Source organism: Pelodiscus sinensis, chromosome 7 (assembly GCF_052426305.1).
Source record: "Pelodiscus sinensis isolate ZL-2025 chromosome 7, ASM5242630v1, whole genome shotgun sequence".
In the NCBI taxonomy this organism is placed as follows: Eukaryota; Metazoa; Chordata; order Testudines; family Trionychidae; genus Pelodiscus; species Pelodiscus sinensis.
The window spans coordinates 30,815,758-30,839,144 of NC_143058.1; positions in this window are offsets into that span (position 1 = coordinate 30,815,758).

Sequence of the window (23,387 nt, forward strand, 5' to 3'; positions counted from 1 at the left end):
CTACGCACTTCTCATTTTAGTATCTTTGTGAAGCAGGTCTCGGGCAAGCTTGGCCACAATTCCAGGAAAGTGGCTTAAGTATCCAAAAGGTCTGTAGCCACTGCTCTTCATAACACACCTGCATGATGATGCAATCCCACCAATCAGTATTGGTTTCCCTAGCCCCAAGATGACAATCTACTCTATGAAGCTGCTCAGTGCATGCAAAAGCAAAGTAAAGTTGCTGCTATCCATATCATGCAGAATGTCAGGCACTAGTAAGTTTTCCTCTCTCAGTAACTTAAGAAATAACTGTCCTGCCACATGTGATGTCCTCATGACGTTAAAGGAGCATAGGAGAGAAAAGCCCAGTTCGTAAGTACGGATCTGACATAAGTTGGATCCGCGTAACTCGGGGACTGTCTGTATCTAAAAGGGTGTCATAAGGAGGAGGGAGAAAACTTGTTCATCTTGGCCTCTGGGGATAGAACAAGAAGCAATGGGCTTAAACTGCAGCAAGGGAGGTTTAGGTTGGACATAAGGAAAAAGTTCCTAACTGTCAGGGTGGTTAAACACTGGAATAAATTGCCCAGGGAGGTTGTGGAATCCCCATCTCTGGAGATATCTAAGAGTAGGTTAGATAAATGTCTATCAGGGATGGTCTAGACCACATTTTGTCCTGCCATGAGGGCAGGGGACTGGACTCGATGACCTCTCAAGGTCCCTTCCAGTCCTAGTATTCTATGATTCTATGATCTGTTGCCAGAAGGGGCTAATGTAAACAGTCTTTACCATTTTTTATTAAGTAGCCTTTTAGGTGTCAATATAAATGTAGTCAATCAAGCTTGGTAGTTTAGACAAAGCCTATGTAAACATTCCCATTTGTTTCAGCAATAACATTTGCTGAGTAAATTACTACTCTGTGGAAAAAGGGTAGCAGAATTTGACCTTTAGGATGTTCTATGACAATAAGAAAATATGCATTAAATATCCGTACTTATTTAAAAAAAAAAAAAAAAGAAATACGGGGTGCATACAACCCAATATCAACAAAAATGAAGGATTTTAAATTATTGCTTATGCTGATATTAGCAAAATCATCTGCATAAAATAAAACTGTTTTGATAAAGCAAGAGATTTGAGCTAGTCTAGTGGGGAAAGTGATCTACTATTGTTCTGAGGATTGTAATGTATTACCCACCTGGCAACAATTTGATTTTTGAAGACGACAAAGTCATGCTGAATATTTCATAAAATGAATCGTGAAGAAAAATACCACCTTAACAGAGACAATGGGAATTAAGGTTTCCTGACAGAAGAGAGATCTAACTACAGAGCAGGGCCTTCTTAAGTTTTTGCACTTTCCTGGGTTGCCTCTTGCTGGTTGTATTACCTCCTGGATTACTCAGAGGGTTTCATGCATATGCAAATTTGTGACATCCAAGAAGCTCCTCCAGGGAAAGTAATAAATATGAACAACTTTATCTGTTATCAGCCATGGCAAAGTAGTGTTAATTTAATAGGATAAAGATTTGCTATTCTCACTAATAGTGGAGATGAAAGAACCCTGCACATATACATCTTTTATCTAAGCATTCTCTGTATGTTTGTTTGCATTTATTTATCCTCTCTTCTGTGCAGCTTGTACTATTAAGATTAATTTTTTGATTTGCACATTCTTGATTAGAAAATCTCAGACTGCTATTTCAATAAACACAAAGCATAGAATATATGTACAGGCACTGTAAATTTACCTGTTGCTCCTTTAATCCAAATACATTTCTAATATGTAATTCACTCTCACATAGTTATCCTCACATGAACAGCTTAGGGTTAATAATGTAGAACTAGCACAGTACACAAGCTAGAACACTTTTCACAAGTAGAAGATATTGTGATTATAATTTAATACAATTAAATTTGAATAATGTTAATATTTAAATATATCCTATATCATGTCAGCCATAGTCAGTGCTGTTAACACCCTATATCTTTCAATGGAACCCTCAAAATGATTATATACAAGAAATGATGATCCCCTGGGTCATCACACTTATCCTAGATACACCAAAACATCTATTATCTACAGCCAGATACTCAGGTACACAATGTTTATTCTGAAGAGAAAGTTTAAATCCCCTTAAACCACTTTCACTAACGGACACTCTACCAGAGAAGTAAATCCCATTATGGAAAGAGTCACAGAAAGAGAATCTGCTTTAAACCTGCCAGCCACACACCCTTTTGTCACGTATAATGGAACCCATTCTAGAGTATCAGCAAACCGTTACAACCATGGTCTTAATAGAGTCACTCTTTTTATGGCTCATTACAGTTTGTAGGAGACAGTGTGGTGTGTTACCCTTAATTGCCCACTTCAAGCCCTTTATGCATAACAATCTAATTCCTAATTGCCCACTTCATTTCAAGTGACTGCATCCAACATACTATCCCTTCTTAACATTATCAGTCTTAACTTGAATTTAGCACAGACTCATGTTTTGCACATTTGAACAAGAGCTCTGTGTAGCTTAAAAGTTGTACCCTCCATCAACAGGAGTTGGTCCGATAAAAGATTATTTCACCTATCTTGTCTCTCTCATAACCTGCACCAACATGGCTATAAAAGACACTGTGGTCTGCAAATATCTCATAAGTGCCATTTTAGAAATGAGAATACAATAATGCTTAATTGGCCTAAAACACATGCATTCTGAAAAAGAAAGCAAGTGGAAATATTGCCTAGATTCTACAGGAAAAAAAAATAAAAAGTACTTCTGCTGGATACTACAGCCAGTTCACAAAATGATGCCATACCTTCAGCCATAAGGGATTCCTAGCTCACGAGAATCCTATTTTACCAAACAGGCAGAAACACCAGGGTTATCTTTGCTGCTTATGATCTACTGCTCAGGACTTACATGGTATGGAGTCTGAGGTGCTTCATGACGGCTGAGAGATCTGTGCAAATAATAATGAGTGCTCTGTAGGACCAAGAAAAGTTCTGCATTTTTATAACTGACATAATAGTTTCATTCTACTTCTATTATTTTAACCTAATCCTGTTACATTCACCATTTTGGAAATAGACTTGCTCTCACGTCTTGATTATGTGAGTCTGCCATCTTCACTCTGTTAGCGTGGAATAGTAAAATGAGCAAATGTGGTTTTGGTGGTGGGGCATACTAAGGGATGAGGCCATTTGCATATTGAATTATGGATCTTATATTGGAGAAGGAATCGACTAGCTTCATAGAAGACCCTGGTTTTACTGGAACTGGTCCTCATGATTCTTTGTTTTTTTAAAAGATATTCAGGAAAATCAGACTTTTTTCTTCAGAGTGAATGTAATTTTCAAGGAGGATGCAAGCGTGGCTTTGACATTGAAATTCTTTCTCCATCAAAAAGATTTATGGCTAGCAGATCTTACTGTCCCCTGGCCCTGTTCTGAAGGAAGCAACGCTAGAGGAAAAGAACAATTGCCATGACTATTTGGAGACAAATTATGACCTAAGACACATGTACAATGCTTCCAGTGACTTCATTAGGAGTTCTACATGCTAGTCAGTCTTTCTGCTGTGTCAGCCTATGCAGTGTCCCATTAATAATTGCTGTTACTGATCAGCATACATGAGGTACAAGAAAGTTAGCTTTAGCAGGAGTGGAGGGATAATAGAAGTCTTTCCAAATGATATATTTAAGCCCCCTGCAGACTGGATTTCTTTTTAAAAGATATGCTCTAGCTCACACAAGTTATGGGAATCAATATAGATGATATTCTATATATGGCATCTCTAAGAGGCAAAGTACAAACTTTGAAGCCTCTGGGTATAGTGGCATTAAGCCACTTTTTCTACATTCCTGATCTAGGCAGGGCTGCTATAGAGCTGAAGAGATCCAGATTGTTCCATTCAAAATTCACTATGTGGAGAGGATGCTCACTACAAGATGGCATGTCTGCATGTTATTCTTCTGAGAAAGATGACGACCCTACCATTGTGTCACCTATTTGTGAAGAGAAGAAAGGTTCATGGAAGTCATCCTGCCCTGGTCCATGCTAGGGAGTTTTGAAATAACAAATGGAGCATCCACACCACCAAGCCTGTTATTTCAAAATAACTTCTGCTTTCCACATGGAATAACGCTTATTTCAAAATAGTTATTTGAAAATAGTGGTAATGTGGATGCTCCAAAATAATTACTCCCCTGAGTAATTCAAAGTAATTACTTCCCAATGCTTCCTGGTGCTCTAAGTCAAGGCAGTGCTTTCACATTAAGGGAGCCTGCCTTGGACTAATTTTGAGGCTTCCCTATAGCATGGACACACTATTTCAAAATAGTTATTTCAAGAGTTATTATTTCAAAATAATTGCCTACTGTCAACATGCCCCCTATGATGTAAACTAGTACAGATAATACTCTTGAATAGGGAGAAAAAAATTTCTGTACTTAAGCTGCTCATATTTAGTTTCAGTATTTATTCTATGTGTGAGAGAGAAGTGGTTTCAGGGATAAGTAAGAGTATTCGAGATTCCCTTGCTTCTTTCTCTGCTGTTCTACACATGAAACTAAGAGTACAAAGGATACTGTTGTGGGCATGTGAGAGTATTTTTAAATTAAACTCAGTAATTCAGTTCCTTTGTTTGATGTTTTAGTAGACGATGATACAGAAATGACTGTGGGTACCTCAATTCTGAGAAACTACATCAAGCAAAATCATCACATGTATTCTCAGAAAAATTAGAGTAATCACTACCTTGGTTGATGTTGAGGGGAGTGTTCTTTATTGGTCTGCATTGTGAGAGCAGTTGAAAATCCATTTACAAAGAATCAGTATATCCTACATTCCCTCTAAAGCTATGTCTATGCTGCCTCCTCTTGTGCAAAAGACATGCAAAAAAGAGGAAGAACAGCTCTTGCACAAGAGGGAGATTTTTGTGCAAAAAGCCATACAGATGGCTCCTTTTTGCGCAAAAGCCTTTTGTGCAAAAACAGAACCTTATTAATTATGCAAATGAGATGTGGCAATAGTCCACGCTTTGCCTCATTGGCATTTTTTTTTGAGCAAGAGGGGGCAGTGAAGACATTGCCTAAGAGTATTTGTAATGCTTTGTTAAAATCATTGAAATGAGCAACTATTTTAGCCCTCAACCCATTTATAGAACAGAGCCTAAACAAAACATTAGTCTTATACGTGGGAAGTGAGGAGCAAGTGAAGAACTATCTTAAAGCATCACGGCTCTGAGGAAAAAAATGTGCATGAGATTAGGAGATGGTGAAGGACTGAAGAGAGGTAAAGGTGTCAGTGGAGATATGGCAATGGAAGGGAATAGAGTCAAGAACCAGGGGACCAGGAAAACCAAAGCAGTCAACGTGACTGGGCAAAGAGTTAAGTCAACTGGCAAAGGCAGTACTTTATAAGTTGAGTGGCTGAAGGAGTTAGACAAATTACAGCAGTGAGGTTATTGCCAGCAAAATACATCTACTTGCATCTTACTTCAAAAGAACAGCTATATTGGGTTAAACCAAAGGTCCATCTAGCCCAGTATTTTGTCTTCTGATAATGGCCAATGGCAGATGTCCCAGAAGGAATGAACAGAACAGGCAATCATCGTGTTGCTTTTCATGTAACCCATTTCCCAACTTCTCAGAGAGGTTAGGGACGCCACCTCTGTCCATCCTGGCAGATAGCTATTGATGGACCTATCCCCCATAAATTTATCTAGTTATTTTTTGAATCTGGTTATTATTTTGGCCTTCAGAACATCTTCTGTCAAAGAGTTCCATAGATTAACTGTATGTTGTTTGAAACAAATGAAAGGAAGTATTTCTTCAAACCTGCTACCCATTAATTTCATTTGGGGAGTCCCTAGTTCTTGTGTTATCTGCTTTCTCCATACCAATCTTGATTTTATAGACCTCAATCATATCCCACCTTAGTTGTCTCTTTTCCAAGCTGAAAAGTCCCAATATTATTAATTTTTCTTATAGAAGTCATCCCATACTCCTAATCATTTTGTTGCTCTTTTCTGAACTTTTTCCAATTCTTATATATCTTTTTTGAGATGGGGCGACCATGTCTACATGCAATATTCAAGATGTGGGTGTACCATGGATTTATATAGAGTTAAATGAGTTGTGTCACAACTCATTTAACTCAACCACTCATTTTGTGCTTCCGGATTCATGGGTTATAAACTAAAAGGTGTTCTCCTTCTTAGTTTCAGAAATTAGCAATATTGACTCATTGCTCTGGATTTAAGGAGCAATGGAACTCTTTCTAATCAGTTCTGTGTTCTGGTTATCATGGTCTTCCACAACACCGCCTTTATTGAAAGAGAGATTTCTATTAACTTCAGGTATTCTAAACTATTTCTACCATACTTACATTTTGGGTGTAAATAGACCAGACTGTTTGGGTGTCCAGTCAACTGACCACCGAGGGAGGCTAGCCCTGGCTCCCCTCCTTCTACCTGAGGTCCTACTCCTTTCCTTGCCTTTTTTTCCATTTTCCTCCACAGGAGCCAGAGGACCCTCATCATAGCCATTTTGCCTCAGTCCTGTGCCACTAGAGTGCCCCAGCCCCAGAGCACCAGGTGGTCAAGTTGCCAATTGCAGGCCAAGAAAGCCCACAGCTCTACAGCACCAGGTGGATGGACAAGATTGTCCAAGCACTTCTGGAACCAGCCTCCTGGAGTCCCAGTGACAGGTTGTCCAGCCCGGGCCACAGAACAATGGTAACTTCAGCAGCAAGTCTGAGGACAGGGCCTCACTAGGCTGTTTGGGAGGCACAGCCTCACCCCAGCTTATGATACCTGCTGCCCCTGCCAGATTGTGTCTACCTGGCTATGTACAGTAAGTTGCAAGTAATAGATGACTATTCTGTACCATAGTCTTCTTCCTTAGTGTGAGGGGGGTCACTCACCACCGTAGCAGGGGTCCGTCATCTGTCCCCGGAATCAGTCCATTCCGCCCGCATGGGCCTCCGCTCACGTGGCGTTTCCCCTCTGGAATCCTCACATCGTTCTCTTCACCACACTGCCCTCCGGCAGTGCCCAAGTCACTCGCTCTGAGCCCCCCTTCTGGGGGTTGGTGTCTCTCCAGCAGGCCTTGCCGCAGGCCTAGCAGGCTGGCCGGTTGGCTGTCCGAGCACCCTGGCCCAGCCTGGCTCTCTAGGCCCTGCCCTAGTTCCAGGGAGCGTCCTGCTCCCTCGGCAGCCAGGCTCACACTGCCTTTGCTGAAGCAGCCCTTCCCTTTTATAGCTCCCAGCTGGGCCTTAATTGGCCAACGCCGCCCAGCTGGGCTGAACTCCCTGGGCCTGCTCCAGGCTGGGGTTTGGCTCCTAAAGGGCCAGTACAGGGCAGCTGCCCTGCTACACTTAGATATCAGGATCCCCAATACCTTATAAGAAAGTAGCCAAAATCCAAAGGTCTGAAAAAGTTCAAATGTCAGTAAACTGAAGACTATTACTTCCTATTTTAATAAAGGGAAGAAGAGATTTTTTGCCTTAATTTATTTTTTAATACCAAACAAATGGCAAATTCCCATCTAGCTCCTAGTACTCTCTTAAGGGACCAGATTAATTTTCAGAGACAGTGCAGAACCCTGTGTACACTTAATGTAATAACCTTTCAAACTAAATCCACCCTGATACCTGAGATACCTGGGTCAAGTTTTATTCTACTCTCTAAAGTCTTGATAGTAATAAAAGCATGACAAGATGAAATTTGCTCAAGTATTTCTTTTCGGGCAAAATGATCAAAACTATTGATTTTTAAGCTTTTCCATCCACCAAATCAAGTTCTATCTTTAGAGAAGCAGTAGCTGGTTGTACAGCACATATTCAATAGTACAACATTATTATTTTTATGACTGATAGAATATGCTAACAGTGTAGACAGAATATTTGTCTGCAATGAAATGTGGGAATGAGTTGCAGAAATTGCATAATTACAAATAGTTTGCAAGTTCATCTTGAAAGGAGTTTGATTTTTTGCGTGAGAATGATTTACATGGCTTATGTTCTGAAATGTATTAAAGTTTGGCCATTTCTTCACTAGGGAGAAGATTGACACTGCTGCATTTGATCTTCTGGAGTTTATTTAGCGGGTCTAATTAAGATCTGCTAAATTGAACTCAGAGGGTGCCCCCATTGGCAGCAGTACTCTTGCTCTTGTGAGGAGTAAGGAAGGTCAATAGGAGCACCATTCACTTTCAAACCCACCACGCTGGGGTCCCTTGGTGAATGCCCTAGCCCCTAGGTCACTCCAGAACTCACCCCACCTATCTACCTTCCAGGCATCCCTTATCCTGCCTTCAGAGTACTAGAGCCAGCTCCTGCTCTGGGGCAGCCTGTGTTAGCTTTTCGGGTGCTCCTGGGGAGAAGGGGACTTGAACCTCCCACTGTGAGGATGGCAGGGAAAATCAAATTAAGTTGTGTTGACTCCAGCTATGCAATTAACATAGCTGGAATTGCATATCTTAATTTGACCTTCTCCTTTAGTGCAGACCTGGCCTTTGTGTTTGAACCTATTTTTGCATGGTTGATTCTTATAATAAATGACTTGCCAGTTGCAGAGTTTCACTGTTTTATTGGTATGGAAAGTCAATTAAATGCCAGCAGAATTTTGTTCAGGGAGAAAAATGTTCCCTTTTTCTCACTAGGCTGCAATTATGTGAACTAATGTATATTGTAAAAATGGAAGCGTTCCCTATAAGTGGGGGAAATATAGAAGGTGATACCATATCTTCCTCAAACAACATTATGAATCACTTCAAGGAAATGGCTTTGATTTTAGTCAAGATTACACCTGAGGCACCTTAATCTACTCCACAGTTGCAATATCCAGAGCAATTCTTCATCAGTGTTAGTGAGCTTTGGCCATTGTGTAAGAAAGAGGAGGAGTATGGTACATGTGGAAAAGTGGGGCTGAATGTACTGGGTCTTCTTCTGCTGTGTTCAGGGGGAATTGGTGCTCCTTCACAGCCAAAACTTTGGGCTCAGTGCTTGGAAAAGAAATGAGGGTACGTCTACACTACAGCGCTAATTCGAACTAACTTAGTTCGAATTAGTTAATTCGAACTAAGCTAATTCGAACTAGCGCGTCCACACTGATTGGACGCAGAGGGGCATTTAAGGGCAGCTGAAACAGGTTCTGGCAGGGCATCAGGTCAGTAGTTGCTTTGTGTAGCTGCTGTCTGAGGCTATCTGAGGCTCGAGCTTAAAGGGACCGGCCCCCCCCCCCCCCCCCGGACAGCCGGTTCTCAGCTTTTCCTGCTTGCTTGCCAACCTCGCCGAGGGACAGCAAAGCGTTGGTCTCTGTGCCCGTCTGTGTCGGTGCTTCCCTTCGGGGGGGCCGCCGCAGGTGGCAACATGGAGCCACAGCTCGCCCTGCACCTTCTGGTGCACTTTCTGGACTTGCTGCTGCAAGCCTGCCACCAATGGCTCGAGGCTGCCTGGCACCACCTGGTGCACGTCAGCCCCCTGCCTCTCTGCCTGGCCGCCCTGGGGGCCGTGGAGGAGCTGCGGCGGCGCCCCGGCACCGGCGTGCCCCGCCGCATCTGGCGTCTGGACACCAGCACCGACTGGTGGGACCGCATCGTCCTGGAGCGCTGGGAGGACCAACAGTGGACCCAGAACTTCAGGATGAGGAGGGACACCTTCCTGGAGCTCTGCGAGTGGCTCGCCCCTGCCCTGCGCAGAAGGGACACTCACATGAGGCCCGCCATCCCCCCCCAGAAGCGGGTGGCCATCGCCCTCTGGAAGCTCTCCACGCCGGACAGCTACCGATCCGTCGGGAACCAGTTCGGTGTGGGGAGATCCACCGTCGGAGTGGTGCTCATGCAGGTATGGCACTCGTCGGCCACCGAGCCAGGGGGGAGGAGGGCTGCGAGGAGGGGATGGGCCGCCCCAGGGACAAAGGGGGGGTGGGAGGAGGCGAAAGCACCCCGCACCGGAGGGGTCGGTCTGTCCCGGCCGTACTACACGCTGCCAGGGGGGTTGCTACCGGGAGTGGGGCGCGGGGCACTGCCAGGGCACGAACGCTCCCAGCCACCCGGGTGCCCCACTGATTGGCGCTTTGCTGTGTCTCTCTCCGCAGGTGGTCAAGGCCATCAACCGGGTGCTGCTCCGCAGGGTGGTCCGCCTCACCAACCCAGACGCCGTCATCAGGGGCTTCGGCGCCCTCGGCTTCCCCAACTGCGGGGGGGCCATTGACGGGACGCACATCCCCATCCATGCCCCAGAACACCAGGCATCCCGTTATGTGAACCGCAAGGGGTACTTCTCCGTGATCCTGCAGGCCGTGTGTGACCACCGGGGACAGTTCACGGACATTAATGTGGGCTGGTCCAGCAAAGCACACGACGCTCGGGTGTACCGCAACTCATCCGTGTACCAGCGGCTGCAGGCCGGGACCTTCTTCCCCGACTGCCACATCAGGGTCGGGGACGTGGACATGCCCGTGTGCCTGGTGGAGGATGCCACCTACCCACTGCAGCCCTGGTTCATGAAGCCCTATATGGGGCACCTCAATCCCTCCCGCCAGGCCTTCAATGCCAGGCTGACCAGGGCCCACATCGTGGTGGAGGGGGCCTTCGGGCATCTGAAAGCCCGCTTTCGATGCCTCCTCACCCGTCTGGACCTGGCCGAGCACAACATCCCTCCCGTGGTGGCAGCATGTTGTGTGCTCCACAATTTGTGTGAGCGGAAGGGGGAGGCTTTCCTGCCAGCCTGGATGGCTGAGGCTGACCGCATGGCTGGACACTACGGTCAGCCCCGCACCGCCGCCATCCGGGAAGCCCAGCGGGGGTCCGTCCGGATCCAAGAAGCCCTGCAGGAGAGCTTCCTGGTGGAGGAGGAGGACTGACCTCTCCCTGCATGCCCCACTGGGGCCTTCTTCCACCCTACCCCCCTTCCCCTTTCCCCTCCCTACCTACTGTAAAATAAAGACACCTGTTTTTCAAACAAAAACGTATGTTTATTTCACATAACTGGGGTGGGGCAAGGGAGGAATGAGGGTGGGAGAGGGGAGGGGGAAACCTGGGACGAGGGAGCTGGAAGGGGAGGGAAGGGAGGAAGGGAAAGGAAAGCTCAGGGGTGGGAGTCCGGCTGCCTCTCCCGTCTCGCCACACTGCGGGTCCGGGGGCGTCGGTGGGAAATGGTTGTGGGGGGGGGGGGCAGGAGGGACAGGGGGTGTGGAGGAAGCAGGAGCGGGAGCAGGAGTGGGAGCAGGGGGAGCGGGAGCAGGAGGGGAAGCAGGGGGAGCAGGAGGAGCAGGGGGAGGAGGAAATGGGAAGCGGTCGAGCAGGCTCTGGAGGTGGCCTCGCAGGGCACGGCCCTGCTCCTCCAGGGCCTCCAGACTCCTCCAGAGCAGCCTCAGGTCCTCCTGGACCCAGTGGTCCTGGGTGCGGAGCTGGTGATCCATGAACCGGAGATGCCGCCTTTGGTACTCCTCTTCATTCCTGGCTCTCCTGCTTGCCCGGGCATGGGCAGCTGCTGCAGGCAGTGTGGTGCGCCCTGCAGGCCCAGGTGCTGCAGCTGTGGTGCAACAAGACCAGCGGTCAATTACCCCAGGGGCCCAGGTGTGTGAAACCCAGCTCCCCTCTGCAAGGCCAGGGCCCCTGCAGGATCCCCAGCTGCTGCTCCTTGGTGGGCAAGGCCCAGGCGCACGGTCCCGGGGCTCCCTCTCGCCCCAGCCCCCCGTACACATAAGGGGAACACGATGGTATTCACATGTGGACGCCTCCCCGGCCTCGGACGACACAGGCGAGTGGCTCTGTGGGGTACCTCGGGGGTCCTGGGTCCCGGGCAGGCTTGCGGCAGGCTCCTGGCTCTCAGAGCCCTCCTCCTCCGTCTCCTGGAGCGGTCCTTCTGCCCCAGGGTATATCATGTCCCGTGGGGCAGGGACGGCATGAGCCCCCAGGAGGCGGTCCATGGCGTGGAAGTGGGGGCAGGCCTCCGGGTCGGCCCCTGGCTGACAGGCCCGGGAGTAGCACTGCCGCAGGTCTTTGACCTTGCAGCGCACCTGCTCCCGGCTGCGCTGGTGGCCCCTGGCGGGCAGGCTGGCAGCCATGCGGCCGTAGATGGCCACGTTCCTGTGGCTAGTGCGGAGATCATGGACATTGGAGGCTTCCCCCCAAACCTCGATGAGGTCCACGATCTCCGCACTTGACCAAGCGGGCGCCCGCCTTTTGCGCCCCCGGGCAGGCTCCTGGGAGCCGCCAGGCTGGTCCTGGGGAGCAGTGGAGGGCTGGGTGTCCTCGGGTGGCTGGCTCATAGTGTGGCAGGTGCAGGGTCTGCTGGCACAGGTGCTGGCAGCCTTGCAACTGGCACAAACTGTGTAGCCAGCCCGTGGCCCTTTAAGGGCTCCGGGGCCGGGAGGGGGGCAATAGAGTTCCCCTGGTGTTGGCCAGAGTGGCCACCAGGGAAACCTGGGAAGCCTTAGCCTCCCACTAGTTCGAATTAAGGGGCTACACAGCCCTTAATTCGAACTAGCTAGTTCGAACTAGGCTTAATCCTCGTAAAATGAGGTTTACCTAGTTCGAACTAAGCGCTCTGTTAGAATTAAATTCGAACTAACGGAGCGCTAGTGTAGCGCCTATCAAAGTTAGTTCGAACTAACGTCCGTTAGTTCGAACTAACTTTGTAGTGTAGACATACCCTGAGATATTGGCTGGAAGACTGTTTCTTGCAGTGCATTTCCTCACTACTAGAAGGAACAGGATGCATTGTTAAGTGGAGGTATGTCTGCAATAAATGCCTGGTGAGCGTATGAAGAATTAAGCTGGTCAGATGCTGCCCTCAATTATATCTAGGCAATCCCATACAATATAGAGTTATGGAGGTACAAGTGAAAAAGAATTAGCCTGTTTGTTTTTTAAAACCATTTGTAGTAGAAAATAACTCTACTCTAAACTAACTGATCCTGAGGTATGTTAAAGGATGTTGGTAGAAATTCACCAAGGATGAAACCCAAACATCTAAGCAGTGAGAAATATTGCCTCTGCTTCTGAAGACAGGAAAACAACTGAGCAAGGGCAGCCAACCATCCTTCTATATATGGAGAGATTTTTCCTGTCTCTATCTCCTTTTAGTTGGACAGACATTCACTGTCTGGTATGCCATAGAGAGACCTTGAGAAAGAAATTTCATCTAGATAATTTATAGATTTAAATTCTGTGATGTTTCTTTCCCTTGTGCTATGAACTTCAAGAAATATAATTATTTTAAAATAATTATGGGAGAATTGTTAGCAGTTCCTCATACAGCTGTGAAACAAAAGGTGGAAAATAATTGAGGTATCTTAACTATTCCACTTTTCAATCCAGGATTGATCCAGGCAGTACAATTTTTTAGTGCTAAGCCAGTCTAGTTTTAAATATAGTGAAACCTCTCTCTCTGTGATTCTCTAGCTATGCTTTTATGATATCACTGAAACTCTTTATAATGTACTGGAAACATTATAGCCATAATATGTAGCAAACAAAAATATCTAATTATGGAAAGTATGTACAGGGGAGCACCAGCTTCAGATCAAACCATGTAACATTATGTTCGGAATGCACAAAGGCATCTCCAGAGAACTGGACTCTGAATGCAGCCTATCTTCATATCCATTGCAATAATAATTTCAGCTGCTCATACAGTGTACCTCTGGGGCTAGTTGACAGTGTACATCATTGAACTTTGGGAGACTCACAGGTAATAATCGAGCCCAGTATATTTTTACAACTGAGCTTTGCAGGAGGTAAATGCATAAACTAAAACATTTTACAAATGAGAAAACCTGTTTCTCCTGTATTTCAATGTAGTTCCTATAGGTAGCTGTGATGACCTAAACCGTTTCTCAGTAGTAAGAAATAACCCCTGTATTAGAAGAAATTGCTTCTAACGAGGTAGACACAAGCAGTATATTGTGTCTTTTAAAGCTAAATATAATTGAGATGAGAGAGAAACTAACTCTGAATCTCTAAGTACTACAATAATCATTCCCTTTATAAAAAGGAAAGATAGAAATCTGAGTAAGATCCAACATTGTTTATAAGAATTCATCTTTTTATTTTAAGTCTAATTATGCTATTTAGTACAAATTTGTTTTTTTATCTGAAAATTTTTACACTTGTGCAGAATACAGCAGTGCATGAACTCGCTTTGTTTATAAGATCGTTTTGTTTATAAAATGGTTTTGAAATAACTAAATTGGCTTCTACCATCCCTGAGGATGCGCTTAATCTAAGTTGAAAAGCACGTTGAATGTACAGCAAAAAAGCGTTTATCATCTTTTACATGACAGCATTGTCAAAATCCTGCCTTTGTTTCAGACAGCTCAGCAAAGCTCTGATGAGCGCCAGTAAATGCAGGAAGAGATTTAGCCATACACATGAAAATTCTGGATCATGAATCGTCTGCTGATTTACAAATATGACCTTTTATAAACACATTTTTAATACTGTGTCATAGATATGTAAGAAATACAGACTTTAGACAGACTGTGCTAATACTGGTTTAGCATTTTTTAAAATCCTTAACTTAGCCTTAAATTTTGCACTCTGAGCCAATTATTATTACTAAATTGTATGTGCAAAGGGGAGAATTTACACATTCTAATTACCTTGTTGTATCTACATATGATTTCCAACATGAAGTTAGAGCTTGTTTTGGAATGTTTGCCTATTTATGTTTAAATCTTACATATGTAATTATAAAAGAAGTAAAATAATGTTCTGTTCTCTATAATCTGAATTGTAAAAACCTGACTCCTCCCACTTACTTTAGCACCCTAAAAATATCATTTATCTTCTCTCCAGTTCTTTAATGTTGATAGAAATATCTAAAACTATACTGTGAGATACTGTATGAAATATGTGATAAATGAAGAAAGTGCCTGATCCAGATCTGCCTTTCTCTTTCATAATCTCCAGCGAGATTTTCCTTTTACTGTTTTGCAGCTCTTCTTGGTACTAAGTGCTACAGGGTCTTGTGATGATGTACTATATGAATGTTCACAGCATCTCACAAGTAGCTTCTCTAGGCATGTCTGGAGAGGGGGCTGTTTTCTGGGTTCCTTTCATATTTGTGTTTAATTTGAAAATAACAAATGGGTCTTCCTGGTGAGCATGCTTTTCAGAATTGATTTTAATCCATTCAAAACACAAACAAAACAATTTAAAAATCAATAGCTACTGAGCTACATTAAGGAAAGAAATTTCATTTGTGTTAATAATTAGAGGAATTATGGAACTAATCCTCTTTACTGATCTTCAGAGGAAACTATCTTTTGACTTAGTGTCACATCTAAAGTGTATCAAGTATTTTAAGTAGATAATTTTGTATCCTTTTTACCTGTAAGACCATGGTACATTGTAGCCTGACCTTTTGTGAAATTGACTGCAAAGCTATCTGGCTATTCAGGGTTTGTCTGTAGTCCTCACCAATGTTTTGCATTATGTGAAAAGGTATGCATGATATGGTGCACATTTGTGTTGAACATGTGTTAGTAGCGTTTTATTAGTTTTTGTAGAGTTAGAGACACCTTCAGAATAAAGTCCTGCTTTCAGGCACCTGTAACTTTCTAAATACTGTACAGTAACACCTTGCCATCTTAAACTGGACATTTCAGTTCCTAAAAACGTTGCCCCAAAGACTTAGTAACATTGATTTCAGTGGGAGTTCCTGGATACTCAACCACTAATTGTGGTCACTAATCAGGCTACTTGTAGTAAGCTCCAATAGTCTTGACCCTCAGCTTAGGTAGACCAAAAATATCTATACTTTTCTATATTCTGCACTATTGTTTTATGTTTTGTGTCACTATAGTATAGTATCACAGGGATGCCGCATAATATACGTGAGGAGAGTGAAGTTATTTTTTCTTACAAAATGATTGTTGATAAAGTCAGAGAGCAGATTTGCAGTGCAGTGAACTCCAATTCCCATTCTTTGTGCTGCAGCATCAGTAAACAAGGGCAACCTCAATTTGGAACCTTTTGGAGTAGAGCAAGACCCTACACTTATTCCTCCACTCCAAGAAAAAACAGAGGAGTAGCTGTGTTAGCTGTAACTTTAAAAACAAGTGGTCCTGTGGCACCTCAGAGACTAAAAAAAATGTATAGAATCATGAGCTGGTGTAGGCAAAATCCACTTAACAGTTAATTAGAAATTTTCCTGTGCCTTGGCTTATAAGGTTAAAGGTTCATGTATTGTACTTTCTCCTGCAGATGGGATAAAGGATTACACATGTGAAATTGAACAGAACATTTTATTTTTGTGAAAGCAAAACAGAGCTCTTCACCCAGTTCTGAGTGTATGCCATTTATATCAGAAGCTCTTAAATTATGTACATAAAATTCAGTGGGAGATTGTCAGACATGTACATTCTTCTTAGTTCAAAACTATATCCATAAATCTTTAATTGCAGTACAGCCAGTTTACTTTAGGAATGCCCAAGAGGGGAGTATAAATGCTGAGATGTCACAATGGAACTGAACAACAATACCAGTTCAAGAGTTGTGCTATCTAAGGCAGTGTTTCCCAAAAGGTGCTCTGCAGAACCCCAGGGTGAAAATAAGGGTTCTGCAAGAAAATTCCACTACAATTACATTTTATGATTAAAAAAATTAATATTTAAGCATTTATGCATTTTATTGAAAACAATTGGATAACTAGGAGTAATGCAATCAAGTTGAGAAAAGCAAGATTGAGGTTTGAATTTCAAAAAAAGCTTGCAAACACAGTGTAAACTGTTATGTAATATCCTTCCAATGGAAGTGGTTGGAAACCCCTATCTGGATGATGGTCCAACTTTTCAATTTTCATTTTCAAATCCATGTAATGATGGTTTGTTTAAACTGTGACAAACGCTTCATGTGAGTCAGATAACAACAACTGCGTTTGTATCAGGAATGAGAACTGAAAGGCTTCAAGACAGATACCCATTGACTACACAGATATCAGGAATGAACGAATGAACAGGTTGCCAAACATTCCCAGTGTAGACATAGCCTTAAGGTGTGTCTACACAGCCGGGCTTCACTTGAAATAAGCTACACAAATTGAGCTACATCAATTGAGAGGCTTATTTTGAATTTGAAATTGAAATTGGGAGCATCTACACAGCACTTATTTTGAAATATAGCATGCTTTCTTCGCCTTCCCTTACTACTCGTACAATGAGGGTTACAGGAATTGGAGTAAGAAGTCTTCCAGCTTGACAGTATTTTGACATTATTTCAAAATAGTTGCCTACTGTGTAGACGTGGACCAAGTTATTTCAAATAATATTGCTATGTAGATGTACCCTTGGTCTTAAAAGCAGAGTGCTGAAGTCATTCTGCTTCCATTGTTGACCCTTGAGCTTAGAGGGGAAGAAGAGAATTGAAACAAACTTAAATCCCATTAGCATTAAATTTTAGTCAAACCTGCCTCCATTCCTTATTTTGCATCCCATTGACTTGAGAACATGAGAGAGATATTAATTGTATCAGAAGGCATAATTGTTAGTCAAATCTAGGATTAGTACTTTTTCTTTAATTGAAATTAGCTATGGAGAGAGAGCTCATTTAAAAATGGTGTGCAGAATCTGAAACTGAACTCACACTTCATAAAAATGACTATAATAAACTTCATTTAAATTTGTGGTTACCTATACTTAAAGACAAAAATCTGCCACATACTGCTGTTATCACTTGAGCAGGCTGCTAAGGGTTTAATCACATGGCTATGTAAGTTAATAGAAAGATCTCTTTGATTTTCAGTGGTTTCCAATTAGGACTTACTACAGGTGCTATTTTCTAGAAGACAGTAGTCTCAAACAAACAGTAAGCTAGAGCAATTGTAAATTTACCCCCAACTTTTGTTAACTGCACTGAGAATTCTGTCATCTGAGCTTTTCTTTTCTTCCTTGAGTCTGTAAGGAGCAAGTCTCAGTCACGCTTTTCCTTCCACTTGATCTTGAGTCCCCATAATATAATAATTCCTGTAGGCTCCAAAGCACAGTATTTTATGAAATGGGAACTCCTTGCATAGTTCTAGTGCTTTTACATATATTGCTGTATGCTTAAAACATAAATAATTAAAAACAGGAATGATCTACATGTAGATACTGTGTATTCAAAGGAGCATTTGGCTCTTATAGTCTGTCTGAAATACCTTAAAAATATCTCTAGTTAAAATAAGATTATGCATTTCTATCCTTTACCTATTCAGGTATAACACATTTAGAATAATGTACCTGGTTCTTCATTGAAGGGATATTGAACTTGATATCCAGATGGAAACATGCACATAAAGCCCAGGATATTTAAATCCCGGGCTTCATTTGCAACTCCGGTTGCCTGATTCGCCTACCTAGCTCGAATTAATGAGCTAGTGTATACATACCCTATAAGACTTTTATATAGGGTAAAACAGATTTATTTGGGGTTTTGGTCCTTTTTGGGGGGTGATTGCCTGGAGTGTTGCAAATAGCCCTATAACTGAACTCCCCCTGAACTAAACTGGTTCAGTGTCCATGTTGCCCTGCCAGGGAACAATAACCCCAATTCTTTGCTGTGGCTGGGGAAGATCAGAGCTTCTGGCACAGCAGGTTGGGGTGGGAGCCCTACAGAGCAGGAAAGCAGGCATCAGTGGCTTGATTAGCACACCAGAGGATAACCTCAAGAGGATTTCTGTGATCCATCCCATCACACGTATGCATAAATTTAAGCAAACGAGCAATCTGTTGACATCATGTCAGTTTTTTAAAAAAATGTATCTCTCAAGCATCCATGTGATTTGGGATAGAACTCCGAAATATGGCACAGAAACAGCTCTCTTTTTGAATGTTCCAGTGAAAACTGGCTTTGACGAGACAGTGTATTAACTTTTCAGTTGGATTTTTCACATACTTAAAATTGCATATGTGCTTAAATTTTTCTTTTTTGTTTTTTGTTTTTGTTTTTTTTTGGATGAGGGGCTCTGAAATGAAGTGAAATAGGATAATTATATTAAGATACCCTTTGCAAACCTTTGGATCACCTTAAATATTTGCTTACCTTAAGCACACAGAAGGAACCTGTAAAATCTCCTGCATAGTTACTATTGCCAAGGAAACCACTTTCTTGGTATCCATGTGTTCAGTATTTCATACCCGTTTTTCTTTCCTCTGACTCTCGGAGAGCTGCAAGAATGTGAAGCAAGTGACCCCGTCTTAATTTACCAAGACTTTGGCTGACAATGTTTCCATCCATCTATCCAAAAGATGTATAGAAAAATACACTATCAACTTTCTAAAAGATCATTGAGTGTATGCATTTGATTTTCTAAATATGTAACTATTTTATAATCTAACACTTCAACAATTCTTTGTGTGTGTGTGTGTGTGTGTGTGTGTGTGTGTGTGTGTGTGTGTGAAAACACTATATTGTTTATAGTTATCTTTGTACCAGCTGTAACTGACTTGTTCATTTTAATTTTCCATATATGAGGGCACGATTGGAAAATTCTTCTACTTTGAAAGATTATACAAATTCTAACAGAACTCTCTCTATTTAAAAGATAAGTACTATTTCTGAATAAACCATGTTCCAAACACATGGCTCTCTATAAGGTGAGTTATATGACACAAAAATAGAATCAATATTATCATATTGGCTAAGTTTAAGATCACTTTAGTGTTTCCATAAGCACTTGTTTTCAGCAGCTCTGAATTTTCTAAAATATTCCTTTGGGAGGGGGGGACGGAGCTAAAATTTACCAAGCTTGGTCTCCACTAAAAAATGGAAGGTGTTTGTAGCAAGATGGTATAGTCATTTTTAATACAAAGAAAATAGGAGCAGAGGTGGTAAATCCTAATTTTTATTTATAGATAATACTGTAGCTTTTCTTTAAAAAAAATATCACAAGCACCAATGTGGTATGGGATAGAAAGTTGAATCTGACATGGAACCAGCCTTTCTTTTGAGGTGTTCCAAGGCAATTCACACATGTACTTTAGCAATGTTAATGGAGGATGTGCTCTGCTTTCCTAAGGGAGACCAGATTCATTTTCTCTGTATCAGGGAAGTGCGACTCTTATAAATGCATCGTATGCATTGATCAGAGCAGTGAATGAAGTGTATGTAGCTCAGTGTGTGTAGGCTTTAATTCCCTTTTTCTTTTATCAGTAAGAACTTTTACATAGAAAACATCCTTGGATTTAAGGAATAAATATGTTTCTTCTATCTATTCCTTATTATAACACAATTAAGCATGTGGGCCCCAATACAGTACTCACTGAAGTCAATTGGAGACCTTCCAATTGCGTCAATGGGCTTTAAACTTCTGATCCTACAAGTGTTTTCCATGAGGCATTCCTATTAAAATCATTGCAGTGTGGTACTGCAAGCCACAAACAGGCTTATAATGGGGTAATGATTAGTAGCAAAAGAGAACAGTTAAGAAAACATACTTTTTTCATGCAGTGTCTCCAATTGTGAGAGTCTGAGAGAGGAAAAAAAGATGGAAAATAATGAGACTGAATGCACACTATCTGATATATTGTTTCTAGTTAAAATGTTTTTCAAAGTGTTCCATATAATATGAGATGCTCTGTGAAATCTCTTTGCTCAGATTTCTCACACCGCCCTTTAGAATTCAAACTCTGGAAGTCTGCTGCTGGATTTTGCCAGTCTTTGTCCTTTTGCTGAGGATAAACAATATAGCAGCAACAAAGCAATAAAGGCACTAAATCCCTGCTTAGGAGAGAGATAAATCTGATGGATTCTTGCTTTTGCACTAGGAGAAATTTGTAATCCATACTGGTGTGAGCCCCGTGTTCCATTAGGATGGCCTGAATTTGGGAGCTTGGTCAGTGGCACTGGATCGAGGGAGCCAGGTCCCTTTTACTTCTTGAAAGTGAACTGGCCTGGCCCCTCTACTTTTTGACAGGGTGGACCCCTGCCCCTACTCTTTGTTCCTGGTCCCACCCCAAGGCCAGGCCAGTATGGAGCCTGACTGGGGGCAGCCCAGGGCAGTTGTGGGAGCCATATGGTCTCTTCACCTGCCTGCACTATGGGGAAGGCGGGATGAGAGGACGAGAGTAGCCCCCAGCCCGTGTTACACCTTCTGGCTCCCCACTGTATGCCAGCTTCCCACAGCTATCTGGACTCTGTACTGGGGGTGGGGGAAGTGAGGGATGACCTCAGAGCTGAAGCCTGGCCATAGTAAGATTCACACAGGCAGCTGTGAGGAACTGTGTACCCTGCCCAGCTGCAGGGGCATGGGCTTGGGGCCAAGGCTATTGCTAAGAGGGCATAGGACCTGGGGCAATCCACCTCTATCCCCCAAGTGCAGGGCCAGGGGCAACCCTCCTGTCCCATGCCTTGCTCCCATCCGGCTCGTTCCTGATCCTGCTATGTCCCTCTCTGCTCCCACTCCACTGCTTCCCCCAAGCCCTGCTCCTTCTTCACCCTAATCCTCCTCTTTCCACTCCCACTCCGCTCCCTCACATTCCATTGCACTCTTTCCCTGAAGCTCCCTGCCCTGAAAGTTATGACCCAGGAGATTACCAGGGGACCTGGCAGCAGGGCAGCAGCAGGAGTTGGGCCCCCTTATGGTCACTGTGATAGCAGGAACCAGAGTCACCAAGCAGCCACCCTCTCCCAGCTGGGTCACTCTGCTTCACCGTGGTGGCAGGGAACAACCCAGCAGGGAAGTGGCAGTCAGTGGAGCATGCTGCAGGGTTGCTCCACTTCCTCTGGCTCCTGCCACTGTTGTGAGTATGTGTGGGGGTCCCGACCCCTACTGTTCTCTCACCTTCAGGTCCCTTGGTAACTCCAGGGTATGTCTGCACTACAGAGGGGTTTTTTTTCGGAAAAATGGCCATTTTTCCGAAAAAAAACCCCTTCAATTACGTCTACACTCCAATTGCGTTCTTCCGAAAGAAAACTGAAAGAACAGAGGGGTTTTTCCAACATTGGTAATCCTCATTCTATGAGGAAGAAGCCATTTTTCTGAAAGAGCTATGGGTACGTCTACACTACAGCGCTAGTTCGAACTAACTTAGTTCGAATTAGTTAATTAGTTAATTCGAATTAAGCTAATTCGAACTAACGCGTCTAGAACTAAAAACTAGTTCGAATTAGTGTTTTGCTAATTCGAACTAGCAAGTCCACATTGAGTGGACTCTGAACAGGGCTTAAGGATGGCCGGAAGCAGTGCCGGCAGGGCATAAAAGGAGGACTTAGAGCATGGAGATGCTGTCTCAGTCTAGCCGAGGGCTGCGCTTAAAGGGTCCCGACCCCCACCCCGGACACACAGTTCTAAGGGGTGCCCCGCTTGCAAAGAAGTTCTGGCTTGGAGTGCCTGGAGTACCCACACTGGGCACATCACACCACTCGGCCATCAGCCCGGCTGCACTTGCCGCAGGCTGCCATCTGGGGAGAGGGGGCAATTGGGGGGCTGCAGGAGAGCTTCCACCCCCAGAAGCCCGCAGAGCCAGCCCAGTCCTCCCCATCGGGGGCTCGTACCCCATTCCTCCCTCACCTCCTTCCACTTACCCTTCCCTAGCCCTTCTTCTTGATGTACAAAATAAAGATAACGTTTCTTCCAACATTGACTCTGTCTTTATTGAAAAAAACTGGGGGAGACTGGGAAAAGGAGGTGGGAGAGGGGAAGAGAAAGGCTGGGAGAAGGGAGGGCAACTAACATGATCAGGGGTTGGGAACAGGTCCCAGATGAAGAAAGGCTACAGAGACTGGGACTGTTCAGCTTAGAAAAGAGGAGACGGAGGGGGGACAGGATAGAGGTCTCTAAAAGCAGGGGTTGGGTGGAGAGGGTGCATTCAGAAAAGTTCTTCCTGAGTTCCCATAAAGAAGGACTAGAGGACAGCAAAGGAAAGGAATGGGTATCAGGCTTGAAACTAGTAAGAGAAAGTTGTTGTTCTTCAGAAAGCAAATAGTTAACCTGCGGAACTCCTTGCTGCAGGAGGCTGTGAAGGCTACAACTAGAACAGAGTTTAAAGGGAAGTGAGATCAAGTCATGGAGGTTGGGTCCATGGAGTGGTCTTAGCCAGGGGGTAGGAGTGGTGTCCCTGCCCAAAGTTTGTGGAAGGCTGGAGAGGGATGGCACGAGACAAATGGCTTGGTCACTGTCTTCGGTCCATCCCCTCCAGGGTCCCTAGGGTTGGCCGCTGTTGGCAGACAGGCTACTGGGCTAGATGGACCTTTGGTCTGACCCAGGACGGCCATTGTAAGCTCAGGGCTCAGGGTCGGGGGTCTCAGTAGACCCCCTTGATTCTCTTGCACACCTGCTCCTGGGTGGCCAGGCTGGCAGCTCTCCTGCCCTAGACGGCCACTTTCCTGTGCCTAGTGCGGAGTTCGTGGACGAGGTCCACGATGTCCGCACTAGCCCAGGAAGGTGCCCGCCTCTTGCGGTCCAGGGCAAGCTCCCG